This window comes from Ochotona princeps, chromosome X, assembly GCF_030435755.1.
Source record: "Ochotona princeps isolate mOchPri1 chromosome X, mOchPri1.hap1, whole genome shotgun sequence".
Lineage (NCBI taxonomy): Eukaryota > Metazoa > Chordata > Mammalia > Lagomorpha > Ochotonidae > Ochotona > Ochotona princeps.
In genome coordinates this window covers 23,340,546-23,367,584 of record NC_080865.1, presented here as the reverse complement: position 1 = coordinate 23,367,584, position 27,039 = coordinate 23,340,546, and the positions used below count along the sequence as shown (strand labels likewise).

The 27,039-nt window shown below is 37.0% G+C and overlaps 1 protein-coding gene and 1 non-coding gene across 2 annotated transcripts in view; both read left to right on the top strand.

Moving 5' to 3' along the window:
• IL1RAPL1 (interleukin 1 receptor accessory protein like 1) overlaps positions 1-27,039 on the top strand; it is a 1,231,223-nt gene that overhangs the window by 873,694 nt on the left and 330,490 nt on the right. The window lies entirely within an intron of this gene.
• Positions 5,383-5,500, top strand: LOC118760584 (U5 spliceosomal RNA). The gene has a single exon (XR_004996863.2). It is a non-coding gene; the product is annotated as a U5 spliceosomal RNA (small nuclear RNA).

Sequence of the window (27,039 nt, the reverse complement as noted above, 5' to 3'; positions counted from 1 at the left end):
TAACAGACTGTCCATGACAGAGGAATTCCAAGATCAATTAATCACTATCCAGGACAGAGTATCCCTATTCAACTGAACTTTAATGCCAGAGCGGGTGTGACTGCATTGACAAGTGCTTATCTCAAATATAATTTCCATGGTTGCCATTGGAGGAAACACATTTGTTCATTCCCACTGCACCAGATAAACTCTTTCATGCCATGCAGAGTATCAGATACCGGGGTTACACGAGTGTACAGATAGCATTTATGAATCTTAAATGGGGGGAGCAATGACAAAATAAACTCAAAAGAACACAGGTTTGAAAGGAACCTCTCAGAATGTTACTGTGTTGCTATGACAATTTTGATGAGGCTCTCCTGGAGAGAACTTAGATTCCAGCAGGTGTCTTATGTGACCTATTCAAGTAATTTTATTCAAGATGATTTACACATTTGCGAAGTGCAATTTAAATGTGGGAGGGGAAATGAAAGTACAATGTGACAATAACTTCAACCAAATGAGTTGCAATTTAGTGCAATTAAGAAGCAGATAAACAACAGTAGCAGTATCTTTAGCTTTTATGTTTACTGTAGAGTTGACCCTATTGTGTGGGAAAAAGGAGAGTGAAACTATTGAAGTGTAATAGGACCTTGAATACTAAGTATATCTTGAGTGTCAAACAGAATGTTTTTGTAGAAGATTGCACTCATAATCTTTTATTTTTTTATTACTTTTTGTTAAAAATAGTGCTTTTTTTTTTACAAAGTTGAAGAAAATATAAGATGATAACACATGTTGGAAAGTGTGCATAGCACAGTTCACATGTCTAACTCATCTCAATTTTTTTTGTGGTTATGATTTCTTGATAGACATCAAGAGATGACAGTAAGTTTCAGGGGAATGCTTTGCTGTAGGTCCTGTGTTTGTTTTAATCTACCCTCTGATATGCATGAATACGTACACAAATCAAAATTTGCTCTACGGCAGATTATTGATACTTTACTATTCTTACTAATTGTCTTTCATTTTGTTCTACTCCAGTCCCCACCTCTCACCCTGAAATACTTGATCTGAATACAACAAACTATTTCTCATGCATAATACTCTGCTCTTCTCTACATATTTTTCACTTGGGTGTATTTTAATATACATATTAGATTTATACTTCTTTTTTATACTGGAGATACTAGCTTTATTGTTTAATTTTTCCTTCCAGTTTGGTTTATTTATGTATTTATTTTTGGTCAATTCTGGAACAAGTGCCTTACTAAGCAGATTCACAGAATTGAGATGCTAGATGCTAGATGATTGCATATTGGTTTCCAAATGTTACCACTCTTCTGAGTGTCCCCTGCATTATCTCATTTCATATCCCAGGCAGAAGGAAAATCAAAGTTTCAAATATTAATTATGTGAAAGTGATAAAGAGAAACTGGGGAATAAGCATAAGAGAGGAGAGGATTTGAAGTCATAAATGTATGTACTGATTGTTATTAAAAGAATAGGTCAACTTCAAGCATATATTAACAAAGCTGTCTTCACGAAACAATCAATAAAATGATATCACTATTGTTCTAATAGCAACAATAAATATAAAATAAAGATGTATCTGAACCCATTAAACATCTCCAGACAAAACACCGAAGAATGATACGACATGCTCAATGTGTTAGCATGTTTTGTGGGCACAGAGTGTTATTGCAGAATGTATACCCTGTGCACCTGCAGAACTAGCATTTCTCTATATGAAGTATGCAACTGGAAGTGAGTTCACTGTGTAAACTACTGAGGATAATGGAGCCTGATTAAAAGGAAAAGTTGTATTGGTATGTTACGCTTTCAGAAGGCAAAATGAAAGTTGCATTTGTTTTCTGTTCTTATCGTTGTAAATTATCACATCTTAATGGATTAAAATGGCACAAAAAATTATTTCCTTGCTCAATAGACCAGAAGTACAGCACACATCTCACTGTGAGAGATCAAGGTGTTAAACTTCCATCTGTAGTACTCAAGAGACAATCTGTTTATTTTCTCTTTCTTCTTCTTTTTTTAACCTTTATTTATCTTTACTTGAAATTCAAATTTATAGAGAGAAGGAGAGATGGAGAAATACTTAAATCTGCTGACTCCAGATGTCTACAATTGCCAGGGCTGAGCCAATCGGTAGCCAGGATCCAGGAGATTCTTCCAGGATGCCCAAAAGCATGTAGGGCCCCCAAGGACTTGGGCCATCTTCTACTGCTTTTTCACGCTACAAGCAGCATGACGCATGAGAAGTGGAGCAGCTGGAATACAAACCAGTGTCCATATGGATGCTGGTTCTTGCTTTTTTGTTGTTGTTTTTTTTTAAAGTTTTATTCATTTTTATTACAAAGTCAGATATACAGAGAGGAGGAGAGACAGAGAGGAAGATCCTCCATCTGATGGTTCACTCCCCAAGTGAGCGCAACAGCCAGTGCTGTTCTGATCCGAAGCCAGGAACCAGGAACCTCCTCCAGGTCTCCCACGTGGGTGCAGGGTCCCAAAGGATGCTGGTTCTTGCATACAAAGGATTAGCCTGTTAAGCCATTGTGTCAGCCCCTACAAAATTCCTGTAATACTTGGTTAATGGACCGTTTATTCCAGCTTCAGCACAGCAATATAACATCATCATGTCTATGTATGGACATCTGTTTATGAACTCTGCCTTTCATTTAATATGACCTATGACCTTTCTCCATTCATTGAAAGAACAATTATTATGATATGATCAAAGGTACTTGATCATATTTTTTTATAAAAAATAATAAGTTAACTGTTACAAAGAAAACATATAATGCATCAACACTCAGGATTTGGAATCACTACAGATGAAATAGGAAGAATAGAAAATGACTTTCAAATGGTGACTATCCAAGAGACTAGCCAACATATTATTCACAAAGGATGACGACTTAGGTAACTAAGAGACAAAGAGTAGAACTAGTTCACATGTAGAAGAAATTTTATTATAGGAGGAGTTTTTTTCTATGTATATCTATAACAAAACATCACTTTTTAAATATACAAATAATTCATGATTTCTAATGAAAAATGAATAAACTGATAGAAAAATAGGGAAATTTTTAAGCATGCAAATAGCCAATAAATATGAATTATTTAGTTTTAATTAGAAAAGAATTAAATAATATTTACTATTTTCTACTTGTAAATTGAAAAAAATTACTACTAAATAACTGAAAGATTGATGAAAGTGACTATAATTTGCATATTGTGGGAGTTCAAACCTTATTTTCCCAAAATACTTTTGGTATTTACCCTAGAAAAATACTTAGATGTATGAAAAGATATGTTACAGGATATCATTTCTTTTCTTATCAGAAGAGAAAAATTGAGATAAAAGCAAGCAACCAAAGCCATCACTAGAGGGAAAAATAAGTACTATATGGCAAATAATACTATGAAATATTGTAATGCTAAAATTAATTTAAAAACACTAAATTTATATTTTGTAAAATTTGTGCAGATTTTAAAAGCAGCAAGTAGAGGATATGAAATTTACTAAAATATTATGTAGAATAAACACAGAACTACAGTGGAAAATTTATAAGCTCACGATATTTATATGTGAAGAACACTAAAATTAATTAAGAAATATAAAAGTAATTCCCAGTTGTATTTATCTCAATATAGATGACGAGTCTATGCGAAATGGAGGCAGTATTTCAAGAGGGCTTAGTTTTATATGTGACATATCAGTTTTCTTTCAAAATACACAATTATCCTGTTTTCTGTCAGTTGAGGAGTATACACATAGGTAAAAATGCTCACAAATAAATTATATTATTGTTTTTTAAAGTAAGATTTGTTTATTTTTATTGGAAAGGTAGATTTACAGAGAGAAGGAAGGACAAAGATCTTCTGTCGGCTGGTTCACTCAAGTGGCCACAAGAGCTGGAGCTGAGCCAGTGTATAGCCAGGAGCCAGGAAGGAGTCTCTTCTGGGTCTGCCATGCAGGTACAAGGTCCCAAGGCTTTGGGCCATTCTGTACTGGTTTCCCAGGCCACAAACAGGGAGCTGAATGGGAAGTAGAGTAGTCAGGACACAAACTGGCAGCCATATGGGATTCCAGCAGGTTATCCCTAAAGCTGGAAAGTAGTTGATAATTGTTTTCTGTTCCTTATATTATTGTCAGGCTAATCGTACTATAATAATTAGAAAAAACCCTCAGTGGGTAATTTCAGAAGGCAGAGCCTGGGTGAGAATGAGGCACAGAGGAATTTGCTCCCTATGTACGATAGGGAACAGAGAGACTTTAAAGAGACATCCAAACTGCCATTTAAGAGACAGTAGAGTTTTCTAGGCTGCAAGGTATTTCCAATGTATTACTCCTAGGAAGTGTAGGGGAAATGATGAAGAAGCAAGAATTAAATGGATAGTGCAAAAAAATGCCCATTTACTGAAAAAAGTAAACGAGTGTGCTGCTTCAAAGTGAATACTGAATTGCAGCAAGATGAATAAACAGAAATTCACACTTCGATACATAACAACTAATGAAAACATCCTACTAGCTTCCAGGAAGAATAGGCAGACTACCAACAAATGGAAGCCAGTCAAAACAACACTAAACTTATCATCAAGGATAAATGGCAGCAAACAATTAAGGGATTTCACATAAGCACTGAAGATAAAAATCTGTCAACTTTAAATTCTATGCCTACCTAAATTATTACTAAGAAGACAAAATGAGGACTTTTTTGGACATTGAAGGACTTAGATAATTTTCTTGTTCATGTTTATTTTCATCTATTTGTAAGTAGGAGAAAGAAACGGACTGATAGAGACAGAGAGACTGTAAGATGGGTGCTTAGCCTGGGGAGAAGGGTGGAGTTTGGGGAAGTAGAACTTCCAGTGAATGGTTCACTTCCTGAATGTCCCATCAGTCAGGGCTGAATTGGGCAGAGAATGATAAATTGAGTCAGGCTCAAGTGGGATGTAGGAATAGCTAACCAATAGCTAAGCCTGGTGTACCACAGTGCCTGCCTCCAACCTAGACACTTCTCAGGCCACAAATTCATTGAGAGAGGACAGAGGAAAGGGAAGTCTTTTTTAAAAAGCAAACAGGAGTAAAGCCAACGGACAAGAAAGGAACTCAAATAACAATAGATTTATGTTTTTCAACTCTTTTCCTAAAGCAGATAAAACTTCTGCTTTACACAAATCAAGTTTCTTGTTCTCCCTTGGGAATCAAGTGGAGTAAGAAAGACTTGGTGTTTTACTCCTGCTTCTAGATAAAACCATCAGAATAAACAAATCTGTCACTGATGAAATTAACTTCAGTTTATGATCGTGTACAATGGTTGACAGTTTGAGATACCAATGTAGGCTGACATGACAAGCTATGTAAAAAGAGTATATACAATACTCTGGTTTCTCTTCAGATCGTATAAATCTTTCACCTTTTACTAAGGATTTCCGTGGAGAGGAACAATTCTGAGTCTTTACCCAATTTTTTAAGGCCTTGCATTTTTGCAGGGCTAATAAAAAAAAAAGAGTATATACATTTTCTTTCTCCTTTAAAAAGGAAAAACAGTGTATTTAGACAGGTTTATGAACGTTCTATTTGTGCAGATTACCAACATTTTCTGTCGTTGTAATGTCACTGCTGACAGATTCCCCCGCCCCCATTTTGCAGTGGATGAATTTGAGGTTTCAAAGGAATGTGTGAGGGCAAACGTCATGGACAGAATCAGTAACTGATTGTATTGAGAGATGTTACTATTTCCATGGAAATTAATATGGAGGAGGAATGTAAAAACCTTTAATTCCAACATGGTCTGTTTTAAATTACTAAAAAAAAAAAATCCAAACTGCTAAAGGAAATTTATGAGTTATTGAAAAAGATTTGTGGAAAAAATATAATTAAAACATAAGTCTATTTTGGTACAAAACCTTAAAATCCATGCATAGTTCTTTTATAATATGAATTTTCCGTGAATTTTTTGTAAACCTCCCATGTTGTGACACATATTAAGCACTGAACGATTTTATGTTGAACTAATAATAATGAACTCACCTTCCTGACCCATTAGTTATTTTAAAGATCAAGCATAATGATTAGTCACTTAATTATCAACCCAGTAGATATGAGTACAGATGATTGCAAGTATAATGAAAAAGAATAAAAAAGCACCAGACGAGGACTAATTAAATTGAAATGTTATAAGCTAAGAAGTGTGATAAATTTTCTTAATTGTGTAACCAGGAGATTTTTGAGAAAATCATCATGAATTTTGTTTGTTGAAAACGTAAAATCTTGTACGACTGTAGCAACATGTATTGCCATTTCATCAGTATTGAAATGATAATCTGCTAGGGAAATGTTCCATACTATTTTAAACTAAATTATGTACGAAGATTATTTATAGCCCGTAATTATACATAACATGGAAGGGATTCGTAAGACAACTAGTATTTAACACTAGGCTTAGTTAATAGTTGCAACTAGGATGATTTCCTAAGGTTGAAGAGAGAACAGGATTTAACTGTATAAGAAACCAATAGTTTACTAAACATTGAAAATAAGAAAGAAGAAAAAGAGTAAGAATGGCAGGATTATTTGAAAGAGTATTTATTCAGCTTTGTATCACTTTTGAAAGAGATGTAGTCCTTGGAAATCTCCATGGAGATGACAGAAATTGACCTTGAAAAACTACAGATTTTATCATTGAACCTTAATAGCCACTTTAAATCATTTTCTACACACTTTATCTGCTCAGATTTTATTATTTTTGTGTTAAAGATTTTTTTTTATTGAAAAGGCAGATTTACACAGAGAAGGAGAAGCAGAGAGAAAGATATTTCGTCCACTGATTCACTTCTTAAGTAGCTACAATGGCCAAAGCTGAGCTGATCCAAAGTCAGGAGCCAGGAGCTTCTTCTGGGTCTCCCACGCAGGTGCGGGGTCCCAAGGCTTTGGGCCGTCCTCCACTGCTTTCCCAGGCCACAAGCAGGGAGCTGGAAGGAAAGTGGGGCATCCAGGACATGAACCGTCACCCAGATGGGATTCTGGCGCGTGTTAGGCAACGATTTAGCCACTGAGAAATCTTGTGAGGCCAGACTTTATGTCCTGTTTTCTTCATTAAAACTAAAACTAATGTTGATATATACCTTATTCCTCCACTTTCAAGTTAGTACATTTCCTAATTAGTTGATCTCAATAGCTGAAAATTTCTTTGTTACTTCTTTGAAATCGAAATTTGAAAATTATGTAAGAATATAGTCTTCTCACTACAGTTTTAATGAAAAACAAAAAGTAATAGGGGATATTTTCTCTTATCTGTAGACTATTCTATATTCCCTTTAATATGGTCCTAACTCCCATTTCAGAGTCTGAGGAGTTACAGAAATGCCTTACATTTTAAGTATGTTCATATAAAGTATAAAATGCAGAAAAAATCAATTATGGGATTTCAAGGTCTCTTTATCATATAACCTCCACAGTACACTATGAGTGCCCTGGGCTCATTGGGAATGATTCATGTTCTTGTAATCACTGAGGGCCGCAGATGCACTTGCAAAAACAATGACAGATGCCACCCATTCCCACTTTGTATTTTATAATTAGAAAGCAGATATCTAAAGAGAAAATTCACAGTGCCTTACAGATACTTACAATCCTGTTAAGATGTCTATCAGGGTAAGATAAATGGAAACATGTTTCTGACTTCATTATTAAACTTTGCATAATTAACACATTCCCAGGAAAAGGTCCAACGGCTGAGTTAGGGCTAGAGATAACACTATGAAACACAGGTTACTAATTTAGAATCTGTTAGTCTGATGAACAATCATGTGTTAGCATGGATATGTGAGGGCATTTAACTAAGGTCTGTGTGTGAATCATAATATCAAAATATGCAACGGCAGATCCAATCTTTAGTGAGGACATAGCAACTTAATTATCATATAGAAAATGAAATGGCTATTTGGCCCATCAGACATATGTATTTTTAATGAAAGATAAATCATATGGGAGCCTTAAACAGATAGCTTATGTCCAGAACTGTGAGATTTATATTTTAGAAATATTTCTTAGACATAATGAGAATGATTATTGTCAAATATTTTTTCACTATCAAAACTAGTAAGAACTGTGTTTTGAAACAAGTCACTAAAGTAAATGATTAAACATTACAAAAATATTTTGAACTCATGCCAACTAATTCTTATTTTAATATCAATATAAAAAAATGACTTGAGGTTGCGAACAATTGAGCTTTAGTTCTGGTAACACTTTGCCGGTAAATCTACATCAATATGTTTTTCTGTCACATGTTTCTGTTTAAATGTCAAGGTGGTTCGAAAGCTTTATGTGTCTTTCTGCTTTTTAAATAAAATGAAAATAAGAATTTTAAGAGACAAAATTTGCAGTAATATAATCTAATCTTGAACTGCTTTATTACAAATATGTGTAGAAATGAAAGTAGCATAAAATATAGAGTATCTTATTTGACCTTCATCCAAAGAATATGTTTAAGATCAATTGTCTAAACAAAACCCCTTTTGTGTGTGCTGTTCATGTTGTAATGCTGAGTTGAAGCATCTAACTAGTCCAAAAGAGTAATTTAAATCTTATGGTTCCAGGCTAGGATCCTCAGATTGTATACCCACATCATAACCTTGACATCTTTAGTTTTGAATGCATCCATTATATAATAAGATTGATTCCAAGTAGTTTCTGTTTATGGATTAACACTATCAGGAGGCTAATAACATTTCTTATCAAAGAAAACATAGCAGTTTATTTCTAGATAATGTAACAGGTTTTCTTACTTTTCTAATATCTTTTTCTGAGTAGTTTCCATTATCTCTAGGTATTATTCCTCTAATTTACTCTTAATTTTGTTCTTACATATTCCCATATGCAAAATCCATAGTGTGGAGAAACATAGCTATAAAAGCAATGCAGAACGTCCTCACTTGGATCTTAGTAGTTGTTTTGTGGCTTGCAGGATTACCTGTTATATCTGGGAAAGTGGTAGGAAAAGGAAGTGGATGAAAGAATGGCCGTTTCAGCTCCAAATAATCTCAATATTAGTGTCCCTTATTACTGCTATGTCACCATACTCTGTTATGCTTATCTTAGAATTAAGAGTCACTGGAGGTCTTAGAGTTTGATGATTTTTTAAAGATTTATTTATTCTTACTGGAAAGTCAAATTTACAGAGAAAAAGAGAGGCAAAAATTTTCCCTCCACTGGTTCACTCCACAATGGTTGCAACAGCTAGAGCTGAGCCGATCTGGACCCAGGAGCTTCTTGGTCTCCCACACAGACGCAGGGTGCCGAGGTCTTGGGCCGTCCTCTACTGCTTTCTCAGTCCACAAGCAGGGAGCTGGAAGGGAAGTGGAGCAGCCAGGACACAAACCGGCACCCGTATGCGATCCTAGCACATGCAAGGCAAGGACTGCAGCCACTAGGCTACTGTGCCAGGCCCTTGATGATTTCTTTTGTTTATTAGTTTAATAGCGATTAAGCAGGTATCAGTGAAGTATTGTTCTTGATTGCAAAATCTGGCAAGTTCCCTCAGAGAGTCATGTATTTTACAAGTAGTTAAAAAGGCTTAATGATAATTATTTTACTTTGGTTCATATCAGGACATTATAGAGTTAAGATTTTCTGTTTGGTGTCTGTTTCTTTTCATTTTGTTTTTATTTTCAAACCAGTTTGTGAGCAAGGGATTTTATTTTTGTCCAAAATATAGCTTTCCATTTTCAGACAGTTGTAATTTCTTATAGTTCCTATGCTAATGAATCCAAATTAAAGTATATAATTTAACTTCAATGTGTATCTGGCCATCATAAATATATTTTAGGAAGTAAAGTGTTATTTATTGAAGGTTGAAGTCAAACGTGCTGCACATACTTTGTTTTTGAAACTCTGCAAAGTCATTTTCCGAGTAAAGAAGACTGTCTTAATGCATAAATGATTGGTACAGAATGAACAGCCATTCGCAATGTCTTTAAAGTCACAATAGGAGAATGCAATTGTGTAAGCGTTGTGGATTATAAATTCAAAAGTTCTTGATACATTCACACAGTATGATTAAAGCCTGTTCCCAAAAGTCCTCAATGTTTTGTGGCTCTGCATCAAAATCTCTCCTAGAGTTTCCCAATGTTTGTGAAGTGAATGTTCCCTCCAAACAGGGTTCCGTAGCCAAAAACAGATCTAGAAGGCACTGCATGTTTAATCTTTCTATAGAAATTCACAATGCTCATATTAATTTGTGACCCTTTAGAAAAGGACAGCTATTACAGGCACCTCCTTGGTATATAGAATTCATGATCACCTAAGTATTTTCATCAGTCTGATATTTTAGCAAATGATGTATGCTCCTGCTGAATAGAAACACCTTTTCTTTAATTGAAACTATTACATTTAAAATCAACAATCATGTTGCCTGAATCCCCCTAGGATGCTGTGACCAAGTTTTTTAGACTGAGAATTTATCTTTCAGAGTCGTAGTAGTGTGAGAGGAGTTAGACTGGGTGGTAGGCAGTTAGGGTATTCTGAGTCCCCAATTCATTTTTCTTCCCAAATATAAAGGGGTATTTTCCCCACCATGTCTTGGATTCACCAGAACACGTCTCTCCCAAGACAAATGCATATTTTATCAGGAGTGCTTCTCCCAGGAGACAAGGGTGACATTAACATATCTATTCCCCACCTGAAGCCTCCACCCAATTCTGTCTCCAGCCATTGCCAAGGGGGAGGGCTTCAGACTGGCCTCTTTATCATTAGAAAGGGACCAAGGAAGTTGGCCAGTGACACCTTTCTGGCCTTTTGTCCCAAGGCCAGGTACCATGGAAACCAGGAATCTCCTTTGTTTATGGAGAAGCATCTTTGAGGGGAACCTTTAAAAGATGCTTTCCCCACCATTGATATGGGTTTTTCTCTTTAGCTTTTCCTCCTGCCACTATGGCAGGGAACTAGGGTTTTTCTCTTTAGCTTTTCCTCCTGCCACTATGGCAGGGAACTAGGGTTGTTTTCTCTTTAGCTTTTCCTCCTGCCACTATGGCAGGGGACTAGGGTTTTTCTCTCTAGCTTTTCCTCCTGCCACTATGGCAGGGGACTAGGGTCTTTTTGCTTTTCCTCCTGCCACTATGGCAGGGGGTAAGGGTCTTTTCTATCTCAGAACCCCCTCCCGTCACTAGGGCGGGAGTCTCCTTTCTCAGCTTTTCTAATAAACCTTACTTTAAAACTAAACTGTGTCCGCATGAAAATTCTTCTTTCCTGCGAGACAAGAATTTGAGGTTGCTGCAGTATTCGGGGTTCAAAAACCCTACAACAGTAGCAGAGAAGTATAAAATCAGAGTCAAGTCAGTGTCTGGTGAAATTTCTTTTCTTCATAGGTGACTCCATAGTAATGTATTGTTACTTGGCAGAAGGGCAAACATACTTCCTCAAGCTTCTTTCCCAAAATAGTAATTCCATTCACCTGGACTCCACCCTTTGCATTTACTGCCCAAAGTTCTCACCTGTTAACACCAACACACTGGAGATTTGATTAGGAATTTTGGAGGGGTACATATATTCAGACTATAACCAGTGTAAAATAAACTTTGGGAAAACTTGAAAAATAAAAGTAAGGATGCAGTTAACTTTCACAAGTTTATGATCAAGGATGGACAGTATCAAGTTGCCATTTTTCTGTCTTCACAACTGAAACAAGCCTTGTTGGTGGTTTTATCATTACAGCAATGCCTCCTGGTGGGTAAAATATGTCTAGATTGGAAGAACAATAAATACCAGAGGAGATATGTTAGCATTGAGCTTTCCTGAATACAGGGGCTCATTTTATATAGGGTATATCCCTTGAGAGTATTTGGGAGCTATGCCCTGAGACTGGTTTTAAGTGACATTCCTGTCTGGGAAAGAGCATTCCTCAGTTTGATAGATTTGGATCTGTTTACTTTAAACCTGAGCTGGCCACCTGGGGGGAGAACAGTTCTTAGAGTTTTGTGGGAACTGTCACCCACATGAATTACTGCATGGTCTCCCGTGGACAGGACCTTTATCACCTAACTTGTATCTTGTGTAGACTCATGGCAACTCTAGCCTATCATAATCTTGACAGTCTGAATGAGTGCTTAAATTTATGATGTTTCCCTGGAAGGTATTCAAATGGTATTTCTCTACTCAGAATATCCGGCTTCATTGTTACCCTCTATGTCATCATTTATAAAATAGTTTGACTTCTCAAACTGTGGATCCCAGGCAATGCTTTAACAAAATCACTCATGATGTTAAATCAGAGGATAGAGCCCTACAATCTTCACCTTTTTTTTTTAAAGATTTGTCTGTGCTTGTTGTTGTTGTTGTTGTTTATGTTAAGGCAGAGTTTGAGAGAGAGAAAGGGAGAGACGAAGAGCAAGAGAGTGACCTTCCATCTGCTGTTTCACTGCCTTCAAATGGCTGCAGTGGCTGGGCCTGGACCTTGTGCAAACCAAGAGACTGGAACTTCATCTGAGTCTTCCACGTTGATAGTGGTGACCCAGAAACTTGGGCTATTTTTGCTGCTTTCCCAGAGCTTTAGCATGGAGCTGTATTGGGAGTATAGTTAGCAGAAAGCGGAACCAGCACTCATATGGGATTCTAGCATCACAGGAGCTTCATTTGTTGCCCCACCACATGGGCCCCTTCAGCCATCATTTTGAAGAACTCCTGTGCTCCGTGATTGAATACACAGGTGTACCAGGTGTTCCTAAGTCTAGCACATGACTTTATAATTCTTATAACTTCATGTCCTTATAATCCTAATGGTTTTTTATTCCTTTTTTACATGATGTGTTAATGTAATCAAAATTCAAATGTCCTTAGAGTACCATCAAGGAATAAGTAACTGGGAGTTTCAGATACAGTAACAGCCCAAGGAAAATCCTTTAAGTTAAGGGTTAAAGAATACTTGGAAGTTTATTGTCATTGTCTATCCCTTTCCAGATCCTCTTGGTCTCCTACAAATATTATGAGTATTAAGATCTACAGCTCCTTAATATCACATGAGAACTCTGAACTCATCTTTTTTCCAACATGTTATCACCATTATTGCCTTGACTTTAAGGTAGTGGCTGCTGCTGGCAGGTTACAGATTATGTTAAGTCTTACCAAACAAGTGAAAATCAATACTTTCACTCTCTTTAGGAGAATAAGTTTCATATATACTTGAGATGAAAGAAATATTCCCTTTGTTGTTCTGCTGAAGTTTTCAAGCCTTCCATTAATCTAAGTTTCGTTTCTCGGGTGATTAATTTAATTTTGGTTTCTAATATTGATTTATATTTCATCAAGATGTTGTTGGCTACAAAAATACCACTCAGTAAATTCTTCTACTTCTACTTTAGTTCAAAATGGGATATGTTTCTCAGTCATTTGAAGTCCATTTCAGTAACTAAAATAATCAGTGAAATAGGAAATTGCTATTAATTATGACAGGCTACTAGACAGTGATGCCGGGCCACCCAAAGTTATGCATTCATTTTCAGATCTTAAATTTAGAAAAACTGAATGAGATTCAATTCTATTTTCTTTGTTTTATCCTACTGTTATTAAAAGTTGTTTGAGACTTTATTCTCCCTAAGGGCATGTATCTTTGACATCTTTGTATTATCAGTTGTGTTTTCACACTACATATGCTTTATGCACATTTTCACACATGAGTGAACAAATATCTGTTGTGAAAAAGTGACAAAGAGAAAGTGCTGTCATCAAAGTCCAGGAGGAAATTTAAAACAGTGCTGCGCAGCCTACCTTATGCTACAACATCTTACTCAAGGCAGCCGACTCTGCTTGCCACCGACCTGCCACACATCTTCTCAAGTTCTCAGACTTCTCTGTTCATTCCCTGGCTTCACCCAAACGCCCCTGACCCAGAAATAGATTTCACGCTTTGTAACAGATTTCCTTTTCCCTCAGTACCTGTCTGAACTCGCTGCCTTGGAGAGAGTAATGTGGGAAATGAAGAGACACAGCCTGAAAACACATGAATAAGTTTACCCTCCCTGGAAATATTTTTATTTTTTAAAGCTAATGGCGGTGAACTGTAATAATGAAACTGCTAACATTTCCCAATCCTAAAATTTCAGACATTGATGCATATAAGAAAGGCATTTTTAGATAGGAGCCTAAGATCTTGTTAAGGCAGTGACCTGCTTTTACGCCTCCATGTTTTGCCGTTTCTGCTATAACCTAATGTATTTTTTTGATTTATAAGGTACTTTTTTTATAAGCACCTTTCTTCAGAAGACGTGGGAAGTAGAAGGAGAAATGAATCTTCCATTTCTGTGTACCAGTTATTCTCAAACTTGGCTAAACATTAAAATCACCTGGGAAGCTTTTTAAACTCTTGATATCCAGGCCGTACTCCAAACCAATTAAATCAGAATCTCTGGGGATGGAATCCAAGCATCAGTGTATTTAAAGCTCGCAGGTGATTAAATTGTGAGAGCCACATGGCTAAACAAGGATGAGGAATGCTGGAGATCTCTGACACTCAGAGAGTTGTGTTAAAAGTCAGGTGAGAAGAATTGGGAATGGTGGATTCTGGGAAGCAGAGAGCATATATAGCACCTGCAGTGCTCAGGCCAAGTGTTGCCCCATGGAAGGGAGGAAGCAAGGTGGTTAAGAGGAGCAGCTCCGGAGGCAGATTCCCTGAAGGTAAACACTTTTCTGTGTGAGCTTGGGAGAGTACGTCCTTTATGCTCCAGTTTTCTTGTTAGGAAATTGAAGATGGTGAGCATGGGTGTCTTTTGAGGTTGCTGTGAGGATAAAATGAAGCCTTAAGCATGAAGCATTTAGCTTTCCATGCAGCATATCACTGACATTCTACACACTTGTGCTGTTCTGTGAGGGTGAGAAGCCTTGTAAAACTGCAGTTCACTCACCTGTTTCCTCAGTATGGGGTTAGTTTCCAATCCAGGTGGCAGGAGAAGAATAAGCTAGGGCTAGGAAAACAGGAACCAAAAAGGTTCTGAGATAATTTTAATATTCTTATTTTTCTGTCATTTTGTCCCAACCTTTGAACTCCCAAGAAATATTTTTTTCTGCCTGTAGTTGCTGCTGTTTCCTTTTATTTTCCTGTATCCCAAGTGTCATATTTCCAGCAATTGGAATTGGCATGCTAACAAACGGATGGTTTAATGCAGTATCAATTTAGATTTTGTTGTACAGCAGACTATCACAGAACAAAGCATAACTTTTGTGGCTTAAGACATATAGTTGGGATTTGCTTCATTTTTCTTTCAGTCTGCAACTTGGGCTGATTGCTTTGCCGGGTTCACCCATGCCTGTCTTAGCTATTGGTCATCAGGGCTGCTCCTTATTTCAAGGTTAGCTGGCTGAAGCTGGGTTAAGAGGGGCTTCCCGGCTATGTGACACTCATTAACTAGTGAGTAAGCTCATGGAGGCAGTTTCCAGGGGTGGGGAAGTAGAAGCTCTTAAGATTGATACCACCTGCTGTAGTTTTTGGTCAAAGGAAATAAAAAGGCCAGACCCGCGTCCAGCGGATAACGGAGATGGACGTGACTTCTGGTGGGAGTTGTTTTAAGGTATTGTGGCCAGTTTTTGTGTTCTTTCGCAGTAGCCTGTTGCAGTGGAGTAAATGAGAGGAAATGAGTTTTGATTGAAGGTGACTGTGGTCAACTTTGGAATGGCATATTGATGATAGGCCTGAACAAATGATTCGGTGTGAATGGTAAGGGACAGAAAGGGCTTGAGCGGAAGCTGCAGCCTCAGTGATTATGAGAACTGAACTTTGACTAACTGGAAGGAGGAAGCCGGAATTGGCAAAGTAGCATGCATCTTATCTGTGGATCAGCTTTTAGAAAATTATGTGTTGTACTTCTTTACTGAAATTGTTTTTTTTTCTGTGACCATTTCCTGGCAAGGGCAGGACATATTTTTCAATTCGTAAATTAGGGATTCAAATGTTCAATTAGAGTTTCTGTTTCTTACATGTCTCCTTGATAAGCTTTTGGAATGCTAATAAAATATCTAAATAATATATGTAGTTTATAGTTCAAAAGAATGTTCCTCTAATCTCAACTCCAAAGAAGGTTATTCAAAGTTCCGAAATTAAAATATCTGATGCTAGGCTGAGACCAGTGTCTGTGTAACATATCAAAAGAATCTGAAGCATATTTATTGGAATGAAAAAAGACACAGTGGCCCTTAGCTGTTTTTATTTGTTGATGGAATGCATCATATGGAAATCTTAAACTTTTAAGAATGTTTGTGGCGTATAGAGTACTCTCAGGAATATAATTTTAAATCCTCTCTATTTTTTATATAGGTCACTGGATTGTGAAATGTGATAAGGCAAATTAGACATTTCTCATAACATCATCTGCCATCTGTATTTAGTGTTTATAATAATTTTGCTACATTAAAATGCTGTTTTTCCAATTTTAGTATTTTGCTCTAGAAAATCTTTCACTGTGATGTACATTATTTTTTCTAAATTAATATTGTTCGATATTGGAAATACCGATGCCACTTAACACTGTGATTTTAAAATTCATTTATTCTCATTTTAAACAAAAGATTAACTTATTTAAAAGGCAGGGTTACCGAGGGAGAGGATGGGCAAGAGGGAATGGGAGAGAGAGTCCCTACAGTCCCTGGTTCACTTGGCAAATGAGCGTCATGGCCAGGCCTTGGCCCCACAGGAGCCTGGAGCCCCTGCTAGGTCTCTCCCATGAGTAGCAGAGGCAAGCACTTCCACGACTTTCTCGAGCATGTTAGCTAGGAACTGGAACAAGGGCAAATCAGCTGGGACTTGACCCAGCACTCACAGTGGATGCCAGCTTCACAGGTGGCTATTTAACCCCTCTGTACAACAACAACCCCTATTATCATCATGTAAAATATGCTTTCATGAAACTAAGTATTTTTTCTCTCTCCTCAAAGCATATATGAGCCCCGATTGAGGACCATTCTCTATGTAAAAGCTGTCTCTACACAATAGAATCACCTGTTTACTAACTCATGCATAACCATTTAGTTTGATTCTCTTATGGTGTCTCCTTGATCTGCTACTAAACTACTTCCACATCATTGCTACATAATAAGTAATCGGAAAAATGTGATGACTTCAAATAGTGGAGAGTTTTACTCAAACATCTTTGGATGTGCTGGGAGTTTGTTCATCTATTCTGGGATTAGCTGAGTTAGTCTAAATTGAAGCTGGGACTAAGTCTGCCTTGTGTCTTTCATTCTCTTTGGATTTATCAAAGGATTTGGGCATTGTATGGCTTTAGGAAAACGGCTCTGACAGCAGATATTCTCTTTGTCAATTTAAATGTGGCTGTACGTAAGATGTGAAGCAGGAAACAACGTGATGGTGCATCTTACAGTGACTTAAAACCTATGACAAACAATTCCCTTTTACTATACTTTTGAATTCCCCATTCTGTTTGTGAATGTGAGCCTTCCTCATCAATTTATGGGCTCCAATATGACTCAGTCTATCTTAATCTAACTCTGAAATAACTTTATATAGCACAAAAATGAAACACCTTCCCTCTCTATATAATCTGAACAGCTTAAAAGAGATAGTTTTCCCGAGCAAGTGGAGCAGGCTTGTGATAGATCTTTCTCCGCATACATTGCATCGAGTATGTGTTTAGCATTTAGATGAATTGTATACTATGTATCTTTAAATGCAAACAAAGCAAAGATGCTGGCACTGTTGGCACATGCTTTAAAATATATTTTAAGGGAAATATTCTTCATCTGAGTAAAAGATATAAGATTTCTTTAAAAGATTTATTTTGATTGGAAAGGCAAATTTTACAGAGAGGAGAGACATAAAAATCTTCCCTCATTGATTCACTTCACAATGGTTGAAGTAGTTGGAGCTGATCCAATCTGGAGCCAGGAGCTTCTTCCAAGTCTCTTATGTGAGTGCAGGGTCCCACGGCTTTGGCCCATCCTCCACTGTTGTTCAGGCCACAACCAGGGAGCTGGATGGGAACTGGAGCAACCAGGACACAAATCTGTGCCCATAAGGGGATCCTAATGCTTGAGTGGGGCGGATTAGGTAACCCGAGATATCACCGTGGGCCTATGAGATAGATTTCTGCACTATTAACAGTGAAAGCCATTTTAGAGATCATATAACCCAGCTTTTGCATTTGAGAGATTCAAGAATACCTTAGTATTTGTCACATTAGAGTTCAAGAGGGTACTTTTCTCAATAGTGATGTCAAAAATGACAGGAAGCACATCTCTGGCTCCTTTTCACTTCATCACAGGAATTAGGCAGTTTTGGCTGTTAAAAGTGGTTGAATGTCAGCTGCCCTCAAATGAGCAGAATGACCTGTTGATTGAGTGGAACTATGTTTATCAGATTGATTATTGAAAAGAAACACAGCATCTTCAAGTATCAATAATGTAGCCAAAGGAGATGTTTTCTCAGTTTCAAGCCCAGGTTGGAGAGTCTTATAATGGGAGAAGATGGCCAAGGATTGGGGCCGAATTTTGTCATTATAGGACTGGTGAACACAATAGTTAAAGGCCATGATAAGCTTTTTGATATGTAAGGTATTAGTCTTGAAAAATTAAATATTTTGTTAGCCCTGTTCTTTTGATGGACAGCAGGTATTTCTAGTACCAAGTAATTGAGATAAATTTGCCTGATTCTTCTGCTGAAGAAATAGGAAAACATGTATCTTCCCAGAATTGCTTAACACAGAAAAATCAAGTTACCGCTTTTCAGTATTTTTTATTGACTGATCATTATATCATCTTGAAAAGAAAACTGGGCAAGCTTCAAATTATATTCAGGGACATTTTTGAGTAACACTAGTGAAATTAGAAACTCCTCAATTTCTTTGGCTACTGATAGAACTCTATAAAGCTCAGGATAAAGGCAGTCTGTAAAAAGGATATATTGGCATTCGACTGAGGAATTAGTGGAAAAAACACATCAGAGAGAACTTCTGAACCTCAAAAGAAGGCTTGACACAACCAAACACTTACTGTGCAATCCCATTGACCCTACAGGGTATACTTTCTACCTTGCTTTGTTTAGGCTTCATTGTAACCTAAAGTGGCTCCCTTGATGCTGTTCTTCCTGCTTTTCAGTACTTGGTCTCAGACTTTGGTATCACTCTGTTTGCTTGATTTAGTACTTGTTATATGGTTTTCCTAGAATTGGACCATGGTCCATACTCGGTCCATATTACTGTGTCAGTATGGCCTAAACTCTATTCTGTAAAGGCTGCTCAAGGACATCACTCTATTGTCTTTTTCCTCTCTTCCATCATCAGTTTTCCTGTCATTACTGAGTATCCCTGAAAGCATACAAGTATCTGTTTATTTCTTCCATCCTAAAAAGAAAAGGAAACACAATTCCGGTTAATTCCAATTCCCATCATAGCTAAATCACTATTACTCATTCCTGACTACTACAATATGCCTTATCTCTGTTTCTTTTACTTTCTCTCCCCGATTTTACTTGACTCTACTCCCAATAAGACTTTCACTTCTACCACTCCACTAAAAGCGGACAGCTCAAGGTCACCCTTGATTTCTATGTTGCTAAACACAATGCCATTTCTCAATCTTCATCTTTCTGAAAATCTCAAGAGCTCATCGCACTGAGCTACTTAATCGATTTTTTGTTTGTGAAACCTAGTGTCCTCTTGATTTCCAAGATACCACATGACTTGTTGCTCCTGCCTTTCTAAGTGATTCTCTTTATTCATCTTCTTGAAGGTTGTTTTTTGGTTTTGCTTTTACTAAGAGCACATAGCATGACATCAATTCATGGTACATAGAAGGGGTCTGCAAGATTTTTCACTGAAACTATCTATAATGAAGAAACTACGCATACATTTCACAAATTTGTGTGCCAAAATAAACCTAGCTTTTAATTCTATTTTCCCATGTACTTTTTGAAGTAACTTTGTACTGCTGAATATACTGCAAATGCTGTCTTGTGTTTTAAGTCATTTTTTCGTTCTGTTGACTATGTGCTTTGTTCAGAAACATTGCAGTTCTAGGCAGAGTCGCTTGTTTGTTTTTGCTTTTGTCGCCTGTGTTTTTGGTATATTCATGGACTCTTTGGTAATAATGTCCGTGAAGCTTTTCCCATCTGTTTGCTTTGTAGTTTTACATTTTTACATATTTGTCTCTTATCCATTTGTAGTTGATTATTGTATACAATGCAAGAATTGAGCTTCATACCTTTTCTTGTGGATATGCAAAATTCAAAGCAAAATATGTTGAAAGAAATCATCTTTTTTATAAGGTATATTCTTTTCATTCTTGCTTGTCAAAAATAGACTGTACTGTCTCTCTTCTTGCCTCCTTGTCAATAAATATACATCATGTATATCTATGTATCTATTCTCCAAGAAACCAACTCAGAACCCTTAGGAAAATCCAGCTTCTCACAACCTAGGTAAATATTTTGGATGCAAGACAAGTTTAGTTTTCAGAATTTGAATAACAATGGGTATATATATACGTATATATATTCCCTAATATATATTATATATGTATATATTTTCTGTAATATATAATATATGTATATATGTATGCATATATTCTGTAATATATAATATATATTCTCTACTATATAATATATATTCTCTAATATATATAATATATATATATTCTCTAATATATATTCTCTAATCAGTTTTATCTTGCAGTGTGTGGAACTTTCTCTGCTTGGGCACATTTTTCGTAAATGAATGCATACTTCTCACACAAACTAACATTAGTCTTAGTTATTTTTAAGATTATAAAACCAGATTTCTGGACTCTATGCTTGGTATATGGTTGCACCGAAAGAGTCTTGACTTAATTTGAACTTTAATACTGCAGCTAGGTGGAGGAATCCACCATGGGGGGAGGGCATGGGGAGGGGATGGGGGATCCCCCGAGCCTATGAAACTGTGGCACATAATGCAACGAAATAAATAAATAAATAAATAAATAAATAAATCCCTATAAAAAGCAAAAAAAAAAAAGATTGATTTATGCTTAACCAGATGGAACCATAGTTTTGACAATCTTGTCTTTCTAGCGTGGTAAACTTCAGGAGTAACTCAGCTTGGCAGGAACTTCCAAGATATTTAGAGAACCTTCAGATTGATACCAAACCGAGTTAAGTGATGGAAATTTATGAATGCCATAATACTAATTATCAATCCTAATTTCAAGTTTGCATGTGTTCTCATTTGTACATGCCATATAGGTATAGCTTAGTGTCCATCAGTAAGCCTTTCATTTAGGCCATGTTGATAGACAATAAAGGGAAATTTTCCTGTTCTATAAATCTGAATTGTGCATGTTCACACACTGCTAGTACACCAAAATATCATGTTCACACCACCCATCCTCTAGTTCTCTCTGAAATACATGTCTTTTCAAAACGGTTATAATTAGTGCACAAGAATATGGCTCAAATATTTCCACCAGCCATGGCTTTGTTGATTGAGAGTAAAATAATACAGTGCTTCTCTTTAAGTGAAACAGTGTCCCACAATAAGGAAGATGATGAAGAACAATACTGAGCATAGACACATTTACAGGTTCACAGAAAATTAATCTGAAATGGAGCACACACTTACCTTGAAATTGCATCAAATACTATACAAATAAATTTAAAATTTGTGCAAATCATGGCTCAAATATGAGGAGGGTTTTTTTATCTGTAATTTTATTAGGACAAAAACTGACACTAGGATGAAGTTTACATTTAAATAGTTCTCACAGAAATCTTCACGCATGCCTAAAGAGATTTTTATAAAGTAGCTCTAGATGTAGATTTAGATCATGTCAAGAACTGACAGATCTCCTGAATCGAGTTGGAACACTTTGGGTATCAGTTAAATCTTAGGATTAACAACCAACCTACCAAGCATTGCTTGGTGTTTGAAAATAAACCACTGCCCCGGTTTGAATGCTTTGTCTTCTCCTGAGGCCAGGGCTTCTGAAATCATTCCACCTTGAATAGCTTCAGTGAAATTTCTGCTGTCAGTGACTGAACCCTGCCACCCATGCTACAAAGCTCAAAATGCAAAATAAAACAGAACCCTTCAGAGCATGGGCTCTGTTCTCTCTCTAGTCTCCATCCCCTAGGCCACTGCCTTCCCCTCTCCAACACTTCCATGTTTGGAACTGATGTAACTTCACAATTGGAAAAGAAATGATCATCTTGTCTAATTTCAGTGATCCTGTCTAGGACAGAATAATCTGCCTGTGTACGTCCTCCAGTACACGATCCCACCCCAGTTTCCATCTCCAACGTGGAAGCTTTGGTGACTCAAGAACTGGATTAGGCCTTTCTGGGGAATGGCTCCATTTTGATGAGTTTATTCACACAATTTCTAGATAGATCTGTGGCAAATACAGTAGTGATGTAAAGCTAGAAATTGGCTTGCTGTCTGAAGTGACAAGTTTCTTGGATTATTCATCTATTCTCGGTGAGAGTCAAAAATACAGAGGAAGAAATAGGTGAGGAATGGGAAGGGAAAAAGGTAATGCTAATCGCTGAGGCTGGAGCCAGGAGCTGCAAATACAATCCAGGTCTCCTACACAGGTAGCAGGAACCCAGTTCCTTGAGATATCCCTATTGTTTCCCAGGATCTGAGTTGATAGGAATCTGAGGTCAGAATCATAACTAGGATTTGAACTCAGACCTGCCAATGTGGGATATGGTCATCTTGATAGCTAATCATGTGTTCACTCAGTGCTCTTTGTGTTTTTAAAAATTTATTTTTATTTGAAAGGCATATTTACAGAGATACAGAAAAAGAAAATCTTCCATCTGCTGGATTACTCCCCAAGTGACTGCACTAGCCAGAGCTGAGCCAATCCAAAGCCAGGACCCAGGAGCTTTCTCTGGGTCTCCCACGCAGGTACAGGGTCCCAAGGCTTTAGGACATCCTCTACTGCTTTCCCAGGCCACAGCCATGGAGCTGGATGGAAAGTGGAGCAGCTGGTATACAAACAGGCGCCCATATGGGATCCTGGCACTTGAAAGGGAAGGATTAGCCAGTTGGGCTAATGTAGAGGGCCCCACTCACTTTTTTCAATATGAAGCTGATAAAGTGTGTTTATCACCCTATAGACTTAATTTTTCATATCTCTGTGTTTCTCAGTTTTTCATGTTCTTGATTAGTCTCCTTAAAATCCCAGACACAATAAGCATTCCTCAACCTGAAAATATTAAGGATAATTTCCCTATGTATATATTTTATTTTCATTTAATTAGTAGGCAGTCAGATTATAACCATTTACATTCTCAAATTCCCATGATTCTTCTAAAGACTTACCTGCTCTGAAATTTTGAGTTTTGACTCCACCAAAACAAATCATTGAACAAATATAGAATAAAAAGCATAAAACGTATCTTTGGCACCTACAAGTCTGTTTAGCTTCTTCAGAGGATGTTGTTGTTTTCTTCATGGAAATTCATAAAAAACACAATTACTCTTAAGCCTGATGAAATAAAATATGGTATACATAAATAGTTTATTTTATAATTGTTGATTTTATAATAGTGTTTAGGGTTCTTTTAAGGTATGCGTTCCACATGGTCATCATTCATGAATGAGAAAGATTGTCTTTTTGATAATTTTGTTCAGTAGCTATGATCAAATTTTTGGATGCAATTATTTAGGAATATAACATTCTTTATTACAGTTAATTTAAAAATGATTATTATTTAGATAATTTATTTCATCCCAGACCTTGAGTCCTGAATCCCAGATATATGCTTTCAATTGCTAAGTGCATCTTTGTTGACTTAAAAAAATTGTAGTATTTCACCATTTTTTTCCAACATGAAATTTGTTAAAATCTGATCATTTAATTTTTGTGTACTCTTAAACCAACAAGTTGTTCTTGGACTCTTACTGGATTTATTTTTATATCTTTAACAACACTCCTAAAATTCTTTTGGGGAGGAATTTTTAGGTTTATAGCTTAAGAATTCCATTCCCAGTTTTAATGTGTATAAGAATTTAAAGAGATGACATTACACAGCAATGGAATCTTTTCCAACCATACCGTTTCAAAATGTTCTCTCCATGCACTGGTTAACTCTCCAAACGGCCGCAGTGGCCAGAGCTGGGCCTGTCTGAAGCTGGGAGTCAGGAATTTCTTCGACTCTCCTCCCAAGGTCTTGACCCATCCATCCCCACTTCCTCAGTTATGTGCAGAAGCTGAATCTGAAGTGGAAAAGCTGGGACATGAATTGGGGGCCTTATGCGATACTGACAACATAGCTGGAGGATTAGAAGAGTATGCCACCATACTGGCTTCAGTAAAGTTTACTTTTAATAAAAGTTATATTCTGATTGGTAGGTAAAAACTCTACATTGACTACACAGAGTGTATGTCACTTATTCATGGAGTTAGTACCTTGTAGAAAGTAAATTATTGACTGAAAAGGTGGCAAGATTTGAATGTTCATTTTTCCTAAGGAATTTCATTGGTTGATTTCATTTCATTAGGGCATGTTATACAGATTTTACAAATGCTAAGATAATAAAGTGCATAAATCTCTATCTCAACAATATCTCACTATGTGCTGAAACTATACTAGTGGCTGAAGGTGGGAGTGTCAATTTCTTCACTGTCCAGCTTTTCCAGGTAGCTAGAAGTTACTTGTCTGATAAATATTTCCTGTGAGCTGAATGAGGATTGCTTCAGAATATATTCCAGAAAAGAGGATGATTCCAAGTAGCTTTGCAGCATACAAGGTCTGAAAGTGTCCTGCAAAAGATGCCGTCCTTTCTAAATAGCACCAATATTTTGTTCAGGGCCCCCTCGCATCTGATTGTCCGTGTGTTTCCAGGACAGGCTGACCCTTCTCTGCCCCTGGGCCAACATTGTTTAAACCAACCTTGGTGGACTGGTTCCTGCACTAGTGATTCACTTTGACATGGCTATATATTACCATCTGGCTGTTTGGATGAAAAACAGCCTTTTGGGAAATGCTTCTGTGTAAAAATCCCCAAAGTCATGCACACATACACAGAGAGGTGAAAAAGATCCCTTTTATGCTTTTTCTTACATTATCGAAGAGGCAGAATACCTGAAAGTGTTACAGCCATCAGATATCTGGGAGGCAAGGGAATGAGGGAAAAAAGCTGACTGGCAAGAAGTGGCTATTTTGTCCTTAGAATTGTAGATGCACCTAATAATAACGTAAGCATTTAAGTGTTTTCCAGTTCTTGTAATTTGCAGCTTAACAATATGTGCTTTCCATATATAGATATATTCTATTATGCATAGGCTTTTATTATTATTCATTGGTATGTATTCCTAATTTGCTTCTCTGTTTTTTTCCACATGTAGCACTTTCAATACAGAACCTTTAAGATAAATGTCAGGTATGAAGCTGTTAGAGGCAGGAAAATGACAGCAGGAGATGGGAGAGGTGGTAGGCTGCATTTGAAGAAAGAGTTGCGAAATCAGAACTGTATCATAATACACAAAGGAACACTGGTTTTAATTTTGAGATACCAAGAGGAAAGTTGAATCACTTTTTGTATATTCAGAGATTAAAAAGGATATATTTTATAAACACATTGAAGAAGCTTAATGTATTAAACGTGTAATATTGTTAGAAGGGAAAGAATGTTGATTGGCAGGGTGTTTTTTAGCTTTCCTAATGCCTAGAATACGGAAAGACATGGAAGAGATGCTTCAAAATTCATTAAGTGAATAAGCATATTTGGAGGACAGATGATATACAAAAACTCAGCTACGTTTTGCACAGTTCCAGAACTCACCAAATATCCAAATGATCACTGCATATCTTTCTGCACTTAATTTTCTGTGATGTCTGTCTCCCCCAATTTTTCATCTTAGTGTATTTGCCAAAAATATTGTACGGGAGTTTTGAAGGTTTTTCATTGTTGTGCATAATAATATACCTGCAAAACTTAATTTCTTGTCAGGTTTTGTTCATGTGGCAAAGACTAGATTTCAGGGTCAAAATGATAGAAATGATAGACTAATAACAAAAAAAGTCAAATTAATTGATTATTAAAGGTACAAGTGGGTGTCGAGTAATGAGGATCAGGCCTCCTAATAAGGAGACAACAGGGATGATTTATTAATTTAGAAACAAGAAACGGCCAAAATTTGATCTTTAGATTATCATCATACCATTAATTCTAAATAATTCATTAAAATATTTCTGCCTCCAACAAACTGTTTTTGTTAGTATAATTTCTGAACCATTGATGAAACTGTTCATTTTTTTTAAAGATTTATTTATTTTTATTACAAAGTCAGATATACAGAGAGGAGAGACAGAGAGGAAGATCTTCCGTCCAATGATTCACTCCCCAAGTGAGCCGCAACGGCCGGTGCCGTGCCAATCCGAAGCCAAGAACCTCTTCCGGGTCTCCCACACGGGTGCAGGGTCCCAAAGCTTTGGGCCGTCCTCTACTGCCTTCCCAGGCCACAAGCAGGGAGCTGAATGGGAAGTGGAGCCGCCGGGACTAGAACCGGCGCCCATATGGGATCCCGGGGCGTTCAAGGCGAGGACTTTAGCCGCTAGGCCACGCCGCCGGGCCCAAAACTGTTCATTTTTAATAATAGTTATGTGAGCTGCACGTTAACACATTTTTATCCCTCACCCCAAGTAAATATTTATTCTACATTGAATTCTTGGATCTGACAGTTAGATTCAGGGCATCTCAATCAGACATTTGATCCCCAAATTATAGGCTCAGTTAAATGCATTGTTCTAGAATTAACTCAGTTGATCTAGAAGTTACTAAATCACACTCATGGTACTAGGTGTTTAAAGATTTATTTGTTTTTATTGGAAAGGCACATTAGATTTATGGAGAGAAGGAGACAGAAAGATCTTCTATCTGCTCATTCATTCCCGAGATGGCCACAACAGATGGAGTTGAGCCAGTCTGAAGCCAGGAGCTTCTTTAAGCTGTCCCTCATGGGCTCAAGGTCCCATGGCTTTGGGTCATCCTCTGCTGCTTTCCCAGGCCACCAGCAAGGAGCTGGATGGGAAGTGGGGCAGCCTGGAC